Source organism: Parasteatoda tepidariorum, chromosome 10 (assembly GCF_043381705.1).
Source record: "Parasteatoda tepidariorum isolate YZ-2023 chromosome 10, CAS_Ptep_4.0, whole genome shotgun sequence".
Classification (NCBI taxonomy): domain Eukaryota; kingdom Metazoa; phylum Arthropoda; class Arachnida; order Araneae; family Theridiidae; genus Parasteatoda; species Parasteatoda tepidariorum.
Window position 1 is genome coordinate 33,890,792 of NC_092213.1, and position 12,276 is coordinate 33,903,067.

The 12,276-nt window shown below is 28.2% G+C and overlaps 1 protein-coding gene across 2 annotated transcripts in view; it reads right to left on the minus strand.

The window, feature by feature from the left end:
* The window catches only part of LOC107457539 (zinc finger homeobox protein 3), a 235,277-nt gene extending 223,004 nt beyond the window's left edge, over window positions 1-12,273 (minus strand). Inside the window, exon 1 of one of the 2 annotated variants that reach the window (XM_016075712.3) lies at window positions 11,782-12,273. The gene's annotated coding sequence lies outside the window, so the exon portion shown is untranslated. The remainder of the gene's footprint in view (window positions 1-11,781) is intronic. The other variant, XM_071186296.1, reaches the window with a different exon arrangement.
* Window positions 12,274-12,276: the final 3 nt, after the last annotated feature.

Below are 12,276 nucleotides of genomic sequence, written 5' to 3' on the forward strand. Positions count from 1 at the left end.
CAAAAAATGTGTTATTTTTCATCACTCTTCGTCTTGCGTACAAATAAAAATTAGTAATCTTTAGCTGATGAGCAATCCTCAACATCAGATATGGAAACACTTCCCGACTCTCAGATAATTTTTCCTGAATTTCTGTTATTCCGCTTTTTGAACCTGTCTAACCTGCTATTCGAGCACATAAAAGTAGTTTCTATAGATGGTTTTAAAAATCGGTATATGTATTTATTTTGAAGTAGAAATTTCAAAATTATTTGCAAAGAAAATGGGGGGGGGGAATAAGTCGAAGACAGAAAAAAGTTCATTATATCCAACTTCCTCACTTTTTTGGTTTTCCACTAAAAATAACATTATACGTGTATAGCAAGGCACGGGACCGAGCATTTCGTTATATCCGGGATTTCACTATAAGCCGTGTTCACTATAGCGGGGTTTGACTGTATTTCATTTTCTTCAGAATAAAACTTTTCAATTGAACTTTTTCTTCCGATTGCAGTTCTGTAAAAATCCCTTACCCCCTCCATTCCGTAGGTATTAAAATTAGTTTTAAAAAAAGACAATTAATAAGTTTACCCACACCTGAGATAAATAATATATTGAATTTTACCCTTAACGAACCAATGCCCTTTGTAACAGATTTATGAACGTAGATGCGTGTTTACTCATTGAGTCCAATGTTACATAGATGACTGGAAAAACCACTACTATTTTAATCAAACTCATTGCTTACTTGTTTAAATTTTATTTAATTATAGTTAATTATATAATTATAATTACTTATTTATAATAATATAATTAATTATCAGTTTATCCATAAACTTTTTCTCAATAATTATTAACTTTCATTTGTATGAAAAACATCTTAGCTGTCGTAGAAATTAAATGTGAAGTGCTTGTACACTGTGGTGGATTATTTTACTAACTTTAAAACGTAAACCCTAATTAATCAAAATTTATTTTTTAGCCTCATAAAAATAAAAATGTAAGAAAAAGCTCTGAATTTTTAAAAATAGAAAACTTAACCATTACTATTAAGGAGCTTCGATTGAACATAAACTCTAAATTATTAGAAGTTTTTAGACAAATTTTTTAGCTGTGTGTTCTTTTTTAAAGAAAGACCCACATAAAATAATTTTTATTGTACTTATTGTTGTCATGTTTACAAATTATTTTACTGTAACTGATTTTATAATTACAATTATATAGTTGATTATTAAAATTAAATAATAATTTATTTAAAAATAATAATTTTTTTTTTTTGTGCTGCGAAAAAAGCTTGAGCCTAGTAGAAGTGACCCAAGTTAAAGAATGACCCTCATAAAATAATTTTTTATCGTTATTATTGATGTCATGTTTAGAAATTATTTATCTGTAACTTATTTTATAATTACAATTATATAGATGATTATTAAAATTCAATAATAATTTATTTAGAAATTGTCATTTTTTTGCGTTACGAAAATGGCTTGAACCAAGCAGAAAATAAAATTGAAACTTTTCCGGACCTTTAAGGGTTAATAAAGAGTTTAATTACTGACTTTAAAACAAACCTTAAACACTCGAAATCTCTTTACTGACTTAAAGAAAAAAAATTTTAAAATAGAGAACTTTATCATTAGTATAAAAAAGCTTTTATTAAACTTAGGCTAAAATATACATTCTATCATCAAGATATTTTTAGAATTTTTTTTAGTTATTTAACTTTTTGCTAGAATGACCTCTCAAAAAAACATGCAAATATTTGATGTCTTAACATAAATTTATTGAATTATAAATTTAATAAATAAACTTTAATTCTAAAAAATTAAAAGAACATATTTTGCAATTTTCTTTAAACCTTTTAGATTTAAAAAAGAGAGAGAGCTAGAGAGAAGTGAGAGCTAGCAATGTTGTCAAAATATATTTGCACTTTCTACAATAATAATGATATGAAATATAAACACAAAAAATTTGATAAGTTTATTCAATTTCATGCATTCATTAGAGACTAAAATCTTGCTCCGAAATATGAAATAATTTCATATTCCCTGTAGACTTAAGTAGTAAATAAGGAAAAAGACAAGACTAAAAGCGAGAGTTGCTTTTATTTAAAGAAAGTATTGTAATGAATTTTTCTACAAAAAATAAATGACTTTCAGAAATATAAAGAAGTAAAAGAACGTCACAAATGAAAATGAAAGCGCTAAATTTATCAATAATTTTTTTGAATAAATTTTACCAAAACATTGGATGAAAAAGTTGAAAATATCAATTTTATGAAAATGTCAAAATTTGATTACGTATATTTGAGCTTTGTAATAAGAGATGTTTAGTTTTATAACAAATTCGATCTTTTTTTTTTCTTTAAAAAAAGTCAGTTCTTTAAAGTACTTTTTCAGAAGAATCAAATTAACATTGAACCATAATATTCGTACAGCAAACCATAATGCAATTCACTATTTTTGCGATCTAATTAAATTAAACTATGTACCCTTATAAGTGTTACTATAGTATCATTTAAATTAAATAAATAATCCCAAAAAACTTAAGCGGATAGATATACTTAGCATAAAATTTCCATTCGTTCAAAAAATTATAAATGTGAAAAAATTCAACATGTGTTCAAAAAATATGCACCCATTCTAAAAATCACCAAATGTGGATGACGAAAAAAAAATTTTAAAGCAAAATTAGAAAAACCGTGGTATCCGAGATAGGCAAATCAGAGTAGGTTATATTTCCAAGCACTTTGGAGGGATGCTTATATCGTTAACTGGGGAATTGGCACTCCTATAAATGAATTACTAAATGAATATTTTTTTCTCCGAAAATCTGATAGATAACAAAATTTTGAATTTCAAAATTGTGAAAACTTTTGAATATTTCAGAATTTTAAACTATAAAAAATATACATTTGTAAAATAAAAATGTCCTTAAAATTTAAATTCGTAATTTTTTTATAAAGTTATTTGATATTCTACGAACATTTTCTTATATTCGTATTTTTTAATAGACAACATAAATGATACTCTCTATCTTAATTTTAATGCACTATTTCAAACCATTTGTATAAAACTTAAGCTTGAAATAGCTGATATAGTTTAAAAGTTTCAGTTAGATAAAATTTTTTGCGAAGAAAGAAAAGTCGGAATCCTGTTGCTTTAATTACTGGCTTTTAACCCTAGTTACTTAAATCCATTGATTTGAATGAGAGGTCGAAAGTATTACCTACAAAAAATTTTAAATTTTTCATGGCACGCTGATTTGTTTTTTTAGATTCTTAAGCATCCACTGGCAGTGCCACATTATCACTTTTTAGATATTTTTGATACTAAATAATTGTAACACGCAACTAATCTTCAAATGGTCTAAAATGTTGCTGTCGTCGTTGGCCATTAAGGCGTAGGGGTGCGATTGTTCTCGTTTTATACGGCCAAGAATTCAATTTCTGCCACTCCCATATGTCACACCCTTTTATAGAGTGGACCCATTCATACACCCAATCATTCATCCACAGACCGAAATTTTTACCTGACCAGAAAAGGATCAATTTCCAATCCAGTACCCCCAGAGGTATAATTTGCTATGGGAACAAGGAGGGCTTTGTAACCCGACAGATTTACCGCGCACCTGTCATCCTTTACTTCGCTATCCAGCCGATCTTCGGCCAGCTAGATTCGAACTCTCGTTCTTACGAGCATGAGTCCAGAGCCCTACCAATCAGGATATCCAGGCCGATGGTCTGAAATAACTTACAGAAATAAAGTGCTCCGAAATTTCATTAGTTTACTAATTACTCAAGGATAATTTTTTTACCCTCTTCTCCTGATTTGAAAAATAGAAAAAGCCTCAACCCTTCCTGTACATGAGCTGGATTTCTTGTTCTTTTCAAATATTTTTCCCAAAATTAATTATTTTTCTGAAATTAGTTATTTTTGTAAAGGAATTTCCTTTCGTAAAGGAATATGTTTAACATCCAATCTAAGCATCACTCGTAGTATTTTTTATTTCCTGAAAAACATTTCTCAATTCTCTCTTGCCAATAAAAGTAAGCTTAGCAAATCATAACCTACCACCCCTTAGATACTATCATTATATTTGAAGGGCCCGTTGGTTATCGATACAAAATGTTTCAAACAAAAGTAAGCATGACAGCCCTTTTATGGGCCAGAGCCTTCCCTATAACCTTCCTCCATTCTGCTCTTCATTTGCGATTGCTCTCCAGTTGCAATTCTTAGGTCTTTGAACTCCTCTTCCACGCTCTCGAGTCATCTGATCTTAAGCCTGCCTCTAACTCTAGTTTCCATTGGTTTGTAATCGAAGATCTTAAATGTCAAGGAAGAGGGGTCCATTTGACAGATGGGACCCGCAAGCATTAAGTTACTTATTTTGATGTATTTATTGACATTAGCTTCCATGAATGCCTTATATAGTTCAAAATTGTGTCGTTGTCTCAATAAGTCATCCATATTTATAGCACTGAAAATTTTTCTGGAGATCATTTTTGTTCGTCTTTTAATTAATTTTGACTTTAGAAATGTTCTTAAGCCGCGTCAAATGTTCATACCTCACATAAACAGCCCCATGAAAGACAGAAAAGTTTCTCTATTCAACTACAAAATGCTGTAATTCAAGCAGAACTTCCAAATTTGCTGAATCAAAAAGGCATCATCTTTAACCATACGAATGCTAAACTACCTACCATTTAATAGGTGCAGCAAAAACTAAAGAGTTTAATGAAAAATCCTTTAACATCCACCTTATTCTCCTGATATTGCCCCTTAATTAAGATTGTCTTGTTATTAAAATTTTTATCTGCTTTGAACTCGATAAAATAAATTCATGAAAAAAAAATTTGCGGAAGAAATCAAACATATCCTCGCGACTTTCTCTGTCTATACAGTACTTTTTAAGTAAGAATTTGAAAATTTATAAACCGTCAGGAGACAGTTATAGAAAATGTATTACAGACTAATAAATACAATTTTTACGAAAATGTGTCGTAATTAGGATTAAAGCGAGCACTGAATTTAAAAATCCCTAATATTTTAAATCAAACTTATCCCAAGGCGTTGACAATCAGTAAGTGAAAAAAAAAGATTATGACCTCTCTTTAGTCCCATAAATTTTAAGTTAAAAAAAATTCATCTCACTCTAAGTTCATTAGAGAATATATATTAAGACCTTAACTGGAACTTTTAAAGTGCAAATAATTCAATAACCTCTAAAACATCTAGGTCATCCGAACTTAAGATTCGCATGCATAATAAAAAGTTTCTTAATTTATCATCTTCATTTAATAATCATTTTCTTTTTAAAATAAAAATAAAAAGTGCACATTATTTAAATAAATAAAGTTTGCAGAGCTGCTATGACGTAGTCTTCCAGACAGGCTCTCCGAGACAGTTTATTAATATTCAGCTATACAATTAAAAATTTAATTAGACGAGAGCGAAATGACGGAAATGCTTTAATTAAGCTTAATTACTCTCTTAATTAGCTACTTACTAATTAGAGTGTTTTTATTTCACTTTTATACTTTTCTGCCAGCTGAAAGTAGACGTTGATAATTATGTAAGCTGAAATCTGCTAATGTTCAAGGATAAATTTTGAAAAAAATTAACTCTGTTCGTTTAGTTTATACAGAGTAGTTTATGCGATTATACTGTCTATATAAATTAATTTATTTACGAACTCTAACAATAAATATTTCCTATTCATTAAGTTATTTATTTTGTATTTTATACTTCTGAGGGAGAAAGTATAAAGGAGAGTTTTGTAATTTCAATCTCTTCAAGAAAAATAGTTTTATAAAATGGCATGTTTATTTTTTAAATTTATATCTTGTCACTCTTTGTGATTCTCCCCCCCCCCTATAGTTGCAATGAATATCGCTTATGATAAGTGAATCTAAGTTTTGTTACCGTTTCGTTACTTGTGAAATCTTTCGTGGTTTTCTTCTCACCAAACGAAAGTTCGTGTAACATTTAAACAAAGAATTTATCTGAGAAGGATAAACTCCAATTTCTTGACTCAGGGGTTATAATTTTTGAGTAATATTCAAAATTATTATACCAGGAAATCAACACCAAATTTAATAAAAGGAAGCTGTATTGCTGTTAATCTACTCTGTGAATCTGGTATCCTCAAAGGAGACTGTTAAATAATCCTTATTAATAAGAAAGTAACTGGTAAGCGTACAGGAAATAAAACTATCTGTAATACAGGAGAACCAGATTTTGATCAAAGTTATGAAATTTGCTCGCTATCTTCTTTGTCCTGGGACAGAAAATTCGTTCTCAAGTTAAATTCCAGTTGTACTTATTTTAATAAAAGTAATTTTTTAGCTGTGAATCTACTAAGTAAATCTTTCATTTCAATATTAAAAGTGAAAAATTAAAACAGCAAATGTTCGGCGTACACTTAACAAAATTCTATGTCTACTACGGTTGAGACGAATTTGAATAAAAATTATGAAAGCTTCTTTCGTTATCCTTCACTTTTTTCGGGTAGAGAGGTCTCAAGTTTGATTCCATTTGATGAAAAGCGAATGGTAGTGCATATTTCTCATATCTTTGTTACATTTTCTTCTTTGTACTATCAATACTATAACCAAGTATATATTCAAATTAAGTAGGCTTATTTTCAGACTTCGTTTTCAGAGTTCGATTTTAAAGTTACAAGAGCTCTTAGGATATGGAGATTGGCTATCAATCGCTGGATGAAAAGAAAAAATATCTATGTTGTTCAAGAAAAAATGCATTAATTCTCACCTAAAGAAGCCGGGAAAAATTAGGTTATAGAGCATTCATTTCTTAGATCATTTTCATTCTATTTAGATGAAGATTAACTGATTCATATGTTACTCCTAGCTTTCACCAAACACAGTGCTGAGAAAAAATATATGGAGTGGTAGATGGGGTAATTATTCCTTAGAGATCAGCCTAACTATAGGACGTTTTCTCGCTTCTTGATGGAACGCAGATATAGGTAGATTGAGTTTGTTCCGATGTTTACAAAAGTTTTCTTGGATTTTGAGTTGATTTCAAAATTGCTAGACCACAGATTTGGAAATTAAAAGCCTCTTATTCTATATAAATATATGTTGATAAACGTCTCAACGTAGATTTATAAACGCCTGATGTAGGTTGATAAACGCCTGAAATACATATAATAAATGCTCGAGGATATATTTTCAAGAACAATTCAAATTTATTCGAAACGTGTTATTTTTATTTATCTTCTAGACTGAATCTAGAATAAACTTCGAAACAGACCCCATATTCTAATTCAGATTCTGACAATAATTTCCTACCCCGGATTGCGTTGTTAGATAATTTCATTAAAATTTGATGAATAATGTAAATGTTTTAGAAAGTTGTGATTGCTCTAATGAACGTAATCTTCTAAGCTGTAGCACTAGTCAAAATATAAATTTTTTGGTTTCAAGATTTTTCTTCCATCTGCATTTGTTTTATCAATGATTGAGAACAACTTATATTAGTAAAATTCGAATTCATTATTCGAAATATGCATACAACTCTCTCTATTAGGATAAACGAACAACTTATATTAGAAATAAAATTTAATTAGTAATTTTGAAATCATTCTCTCTCTCTCTCATACTCTCTTACTCTCTCTCTCTCATACTCTCTTACTCACTTTCTCTCATTCACTCTCTTTCATTTTCTCTCTTTCGTTCTCTCTCTCTCTAACGTTAATTTAAGCGTAACTACTATTAAGTTAGCGTTTAGAAACGTTAATAAGTGATGAAGGATCTTATTTTCACTTTAACGAGTGCCTAGCAGGTAATGTGCAGATTATCTAAGTCATTTGCAAATTACCTAGGTAATTTGTGAGTAAAAACTATTTTTGGCACTTTAACGAATGCCTAGTAGGTAATGTGCAGAATTTCTAAGCAATTTGCAAATTAACAAAAACTGAGAAGTGAAACTGTTTTTAATCACTTTCACGAATGTCTAGTTGGTAATATGTATAGTAACTTGGAAGTTTGCAAATTAACTAGATAATTTGAAAAGTGAAGCAATTTTTGGCACTTTAATGAGTGCCTAGTAAGTAATGTGCAGATTATCTAAATTGTTAGCAAATTACCTAGGTAATTTAAAAAGTATAACACTTCTTTTTAGTACTTTAGAGAGTGCCTAAAAAGAAATGCTCAGATTATCTAAGTAATTTGCAAATTACCTGGGTAATTTAAGAACTGAAAAAAATTTTTGGGACTTCAACGGGTAATACCAATCCATCTGAGCATTAGCTAAATAAACTGTAAAATAACTGATTTCTTAGCGGCAACATTACTATAATACTACTATTTATGAATAAAAGGGGAAAAAAAACTAATTTATTTTTAAAATAAAAACAAAGTATTGAAAATCATTACTCAAGTAATTTTTTTTTTCCTTAAATGTCACGGAAAACTAATATGCTACTAATTAATCTATTAGTATTGAGAGACAAACATAAGAAACAGTAATATATAATACACAACTCAATATATGGGGAAAGAGAGATAAGAAAAATAATTTTCTAAAAAATAATTGATTTTTTAATAATAATTAAAAATTGACTTCATACATGATAAATATATACTGTAATAATATACCGCTTAGATTAAAGTAACCGAGGATTAAAAATGTATTAAGATCTCAAACTCCATTATTAAAATTTCCACCACGAATAGTCCATTTAAAACTCTTTAGACAAGCGGCTCACCGAGAAGTATCGGAGTTCTGATATATTATTGTGCTAAATTAAATATGAGGTATGATCACGTATTTCCTGGTTGAGCAAACTCTTAACTACTTCATGAACTGAAAAAAATGAATAAAAGAAAAAATGAATAAAAGAAATTTTGATAACTCAATAGTTATTTTTTTAAATCAAATAGTATTTTTTTAAACTAGTTTCGTTCAATTTTTTTCTTTAGTTTTTTTTTTTTNAGAAATGTGCTTCTTTTTTTTTTTTTTTTTTTTTTTTTTAACAGCGCGTGATATACAGATACGGTCAATTTTAACATACAGAGAAAATTAAATTAATAATACAAAGAAAATTTAACTATATTGTCTTTATTGTAACAGGAATAAGTAAAGAATTATGCCGCGTCATATGAAAAAATTTATTGTAACGTGAAAATTCATGTAGTCGTTGGAAGAAAAAAAAGAGAAATATATAAAAATTCTTAAGACTACTTGCAAATAATAGTCGAAAATCGAGTCAATAAGTCGACGAGAGTATTGTTCAGGATTTGCGCTTTAATTGCATGACATCATACCAAGATAGACATACTATTGCATAATATTCCACCCTAATAGCAAAGTAAAGAATTATGCCCCGTCATATGAAAAACATGAAAAAATAAAAAAATTACTGTAACATGAAAATCCATGTAGTCGTTGAAAAAAAAAAAAAAAAAAAATTGTATGAAAATTCTTAAGACTACTTATAAATAATAGTCGAAAATCTAGTCGATAAGTCGACGAGAGTATTGTTCAGGATTTGCGCTTTAATTGCATGACATCATACCAAGATAGATTTACTATTGCATAATATTCTACCCTAATAGCAAAGTAAAGAATTATGTATTCTACCCTAATAAGTAAAAAATTATGCCGCGTCATATGAAAAACATGAAAACATTTATTGTAACATGAAAATCCATGTAGTCGTAGAAAAAAAAAAGAATTATGTAAAAATTCTTCAGACTACTTGCAAATAATAGTCGAAAATCGAGTCGATAAGTCGACGAAAGTATTGTTCAGGATTTGCGCTTTAATTGCATGACATCATACAAAGATAGACATACTATTGCATAATATTATACCCTAATAGCACATAAAATGATGAGTATACGTCACAATATGTAACCAAATAGTTATGGTGGTATAAAATTGTTGAAAAAAGTTTTCATCCATTACTATATTCATATCATGCATAGTATAATCATAAGTAAAATAATAAATTATAGCTAAACTCTTACACAACTTTAGAAATATTACAGTAAAATAACTCAACCAATCGAAATTTTTATACGTCATAATTTATTCAAATTAAGATGTTTAAAATTAATTCGAAGCAAATTATTCCGATTTTTTTAATTACTATAATTTCTATAAGGTGACACTTAAATCTTTTCATTAATAATAAGAGTAACGATTTTAAAACATACTTATTGCGAAAACTTATTGTCACCTTTGATCTTTTGATTCGCCTTTTAAAGTCTGTAAAATTTCGACATGTTATAGATGTAGTGTTGCACGTTATAGTATATATTGTTATAGTGTTATGTGCTATAAGATATAGCGTTACATGTTATAGTACAGTATAGTGTTTTTTGCAGAAAGTAATATCCGGTCCAAAAAAACGATTATTAAGATGACAATGAGATCCTTGGAACTTCATAAAAGGGTACTCGATGTAACATTTAACTCTAATCAAAGTAAACTGAAATAGTAATTACATTTTAGAATTTAAAACCATAGAAAATTCTAGAATAGGATCATAAGAATATGACATTAATCGTAGTTATTTTTATGCATGATATAATAAAGAAATTTTATAAGTAGAGCACTTGTATAAAATCTCACTTCATTGAAAAAAAATCTAATTATAAATCAATGTTATAAATTAGTTTTATATGCCCTTATTCCAAGTTTTATTGTTACAATTATATAATGTATATAAATCTTTGGAAAAAAGAAATTGGGTTAAATTTATAATACTCGATGTAGACTAGTAAAAATTGAACATACAAATCAGTTATAACAAAAAAATGGGATAGAACTATTGTATTAAATGGATTAGATATTTAAGATTTAACTAGCTTTACTAGCTATTGATTTAAATGCTAACGATTGCTAATACTAAAATGTCAAGTGTTTTTGTAAAACTATATACTTTACCTTATAGAAGAATGTATAAGAAATTCTTTCTGGGATGATAAAGGTTTATTTGTAAACATAAAATCTGGATATATATCCAAAAAGTGAAAGACTTTAAATCTCGAATTATTGAGGAACAATAATTTTTATTTGTAAAGGTGAAAGCGATTCTGAAAATTTTCTTCTTAAAATCATTATCTTGAAATATATAGTTTGAGAAAAGCTTAAAAACTATTCCACTTTATCGATAAAATATTGAGTAAAGTGCCTCTGAAAGGGACAGACTAGCTTATCAAAATTCAAATTTATAATAGTTAAAATAAATCCATATATTTATGAGGAAAATGTCGTTATTTATCTTGTTATTGGAGTACATTTTTTTTAACCTTTTTAGGCAGCTGCATAAAACTCAAAAGTAATCAATAGTTCCACTATGGAATGCTAACAAATATTTGAAATCTTCAAAAATTGTATTTATAAGTCATAATTTAAAAAGAAATAACGGTTTATAAAGGATAACGTGGAAGCATAGTTTCTCAAAATTTTTAATTTTTGAAATATAAAATTATGTAAAGTTGGAAAGTTTTTAGCGAATTTCGCGTATTTAATACTGCGTTCGATATCGCTGCGCTGTTGGAAAATATTTATTTCAATTGTAATTCTTAGAAATAACGTTTACAAATATGTAAAATATAATTTTATTTAAATTATTTTACTTTGTTTATTTGAGCGTCTTGTTTTGACAGTCATTTTTATCTGTTTAAAATTTCAAGATGAATCATAATTGGTATAAACAGCAGAAAAAAATTATATATTCAATTTTATTCATAACTGCCGACAACTATAAACTTTCCGAAACTACTAAAAAAGACTAAAACGAGCTCCTAGGGAAAAAAAAATTCCTTACCTTTAAGAACTACGATAGAATTTTCTTTAATTTTAGAAGATGAGAGAAATCATTCGAAAGTTCCTTATATTAGGTCTTGGAAAAAAAATTAATACTACTGATTCTCTTATTTTTGTCAAAGTTTCAACAAATTCAGTTTGTTTTCGCCAAGAGCATATTTCCAGTCAATCAATTCTTAATCCGAATGTTTGATATCCAACTAAACACACGTGTTCGTAAAAATAAAAGCACAAACTTGATTCTCTAAAAGAAGAAGTTTTTCTTTCGTAAATAATTTTATATTTTATTTTATTTGTCTGAAATCTGAGCTCTCTCGATAGTCCACGTTCATGTTAGAATTAAAAGAAGAAAAGAAAATTATTTTTATTTGCAATAAGATCGGCGCCGGGAGAAATCACTAGAGATACTTCTCCGCAAACAGCGAGACCAGCGTTTGTAAACAACATCTTTGCTTTCGGGAATAAATTTTGATTCTACTAATTAGCATCCTCCGAA